This window comes from Palaemon carinicauda, chromosome 16 (assembly GCF_036898095.1).
Source record: "Palaemon carinicauda isolate YSFRI2023 chromosome 16, ASM3689809v2, whole genome shotgun sequence".
In the NCBI taxonomy this organism is placed as follows: domain Eukaryota; kingdom Metazoa; phylum Arthropoda; class Malacostraca; order Decapoda; family Palaemonidae; genus Palaemon; species Palaemon carinicauda.
In genome coordinates this window covers 116,382,377-116,384,968 of record NC_090740.1, presented here as the reverse complement: position 1 = coordinate 116,384,968, position 2,592 = coordinate 116,382,377, and positions in this window count along the sequence as shown.

The window sequence follows — 2,592 nt, the reverse complement described above, 5'->3', positions numbered from 1 at the left end:
GGATGGCATAGACATCCTCCCTCTGGGGGACCTAGAATTTACTCCCAGGTACTAGAATTCCCGTTCAACGGATTCATTCGATTGAAAGAGATTGCCTTGGTTAGGTTAGACAAGGTACCGAAGGTAACAGTATTATTTCCTAAAGGGCAGGCCCGATCTGTCTGGACCAGGATGTTGTCAGTCTGGGGGTTACGATAATTCCAAGATCTGCCCTTCCAATTCGACCTACACGTTTGATGGTCTGATCGGGTTAGTTGTGGGAAATACGTTCTGTCTGAGGCCTCTATCAGACAGGAATCGATAGTCGGTTACCCACTCGTCATCACAGCCTCCCTCCGATTCGACGTCTATGCATCCAAATCCCCCTCATCAGGTGGTCTACCTCACTGATTCCCCAGGTACACAGCCCAACCCCGTTGGGATGTTTTACCTGCATACAGCCCTAGATCCGAACCCTCAGGCTCCTCTCGTGGACACCAGAGAGGAAGATACAGGAGTAGAAGACAGTCTCGCCATCGAGACGGACCTAGAAAAAAGGGGCCTCGGAGAAGGAAAGTACCTAGATTCACCCCCTCACAACGCGGTGGTCCCGGTAGGGGGTAGACTTTACCACTTTCGAGACCATTGGACCTTCGGTCTGTGGGCTCATAGCATAATCTCTAAAGGTTTGAGGTGAAAATGGCCACAAGGTCCTCCTCCTCCACCAGTGACCTTCTCCCAGGAATCCACTCCCATCCTGGAAGAGTACACCACAGGGTTACTCAAGAAGAAGCAATCAAACGGGATCGATCACTGAAGTTCCAAAGCCACCTGTTCACAATTCCGAAGAAAGGCTTGGCGGCATTGAGAGTGGACCTGGACTTGTCAAGCTAAACTCTTACATTCTCTGCGACAAGTTCCGGATGTTGACTATCTCTCAGGTACGGACCTTACTTCCCCGTAGGACCGTCACCACCTCTGTCGATCTTACCGACGACTATTATCTTGCGCCTTTAGCTCGAAACTTCTCTTCTTATCTGGGTTTCCGCCTAAGCAGGAAAGCCTTTGGGTTCAAGACATGCCCTTTGGCCTCAACATTGATCCCAGGATATTCACAAAACTAGGAGAGAGAGTGTTAGAACAACTCAGGAACCAAGAGATACAGATCATTGCTTATCTGGCCGGTTGGCTCATTTGGGCCTGGCCGGTCATAGAAGGCAACAGAGCTACGAAGGAATTATTCCAATTTCTCGACAACCTGTGATTTCGGGTCAATCTCCAAAAAATCTCGCCTGCAACCATCAGTCCGCTTAGAATGGTTAGCCATTCAGTGGGACCTTTCGAAGCACACGTTGTCTCTCCCTTCCAAAAGGTAAGAGGAATAGTTTCAAAGATCAAAAAATTTTCTCAAACACAAACAGGTGTCCGAAGAGCCTTAGAAAGTATCCTCGGACTTTTCCAATTCACTTCAGTAACAGATCTAATAAAAGCCAAACTCAAAGACATCAATCGAGTTTGGAGAAAGAGAGCTACAGTACCTATAAGAGACATGGTCTCGAAGATCCCCTCTGTCTTGAAAATGAGACTACGCCCATGGTCCGAACCGAAGGACCTCTCCAAATCGGTTCCTCTACAATTCCCACCTCCACAAGTGACATTCCATACAGCCGCGTCTCTAAGTGGATGGGGGGAATTACTCCGAACATCAGATGTTTCAGGTTCTTGGTCACTCTCCATGAAACAGTCCCATATCATTGTTCTCAAAGCCATGGCAGTGTTCTTGACCCTGAAGAGAGAGACTCCTCCGAGGTCGACCCACATCAGAGTAGTGTCAGACAGCACAGACGCAGTACACTACGTCAACAGGGGAGGATCCAAGTCACCCAACCTGAATCAGATCCTGGTCACTATCTTCGCCTGGGCAACAGAAGAGAACTGGTTCCTGTCAGCACCTCACCTAGCGGGAGGCCAGAATGTGAGAGCGGACTCACTATCCAGGACGGATCCACTGGAGTCAGAATGGTCTCTAGACATAATTTCATTCCGGTGGATACTCAGGCTCGTTCCAGGCCTCCAGGTAGATCTATTCGCAACTCAGATGAATCACTAACTTCCTTGTTATGTGACCCCAACCCTGGACCCTCGGGCTTATGCCATGGACGCATTACCCCGGGATTGGAACCATTAGAAGAAGATTTCCCTATCTCCCCCAGGGAATCTTCTAAAAACTTTTACACAAACTACGCTCCTTCCCGGGCGCAGTAGCTTTAGTACCACCTCACTGGCCAAGAACAGTTGGTTTCCTCTCCTCCTCGAGTTGAAACTCAGTCCCATCCGGATCCCGTTCCTCAAACTGACCCGAGTATCCAAACTCACTGTGTCAGATTACTCAAGGATAGCCAAAACTCTAACTTTGTGGACTACAGGAAGTTGGCAGCTCGTAGAGATGCGAACATTGAACCGGAAACGATCTCTTCATCGAATGGGACAAAAAAGGGACTCGACAATTCGCCAATATGATTCGGCCGTTAACAACTAGTAGGTCCCCTAAGAGTGCAGACCATACTCGTATGTCCCCGCATTTAGCCATCTCTTTCTTGAGGTTCCTATTTG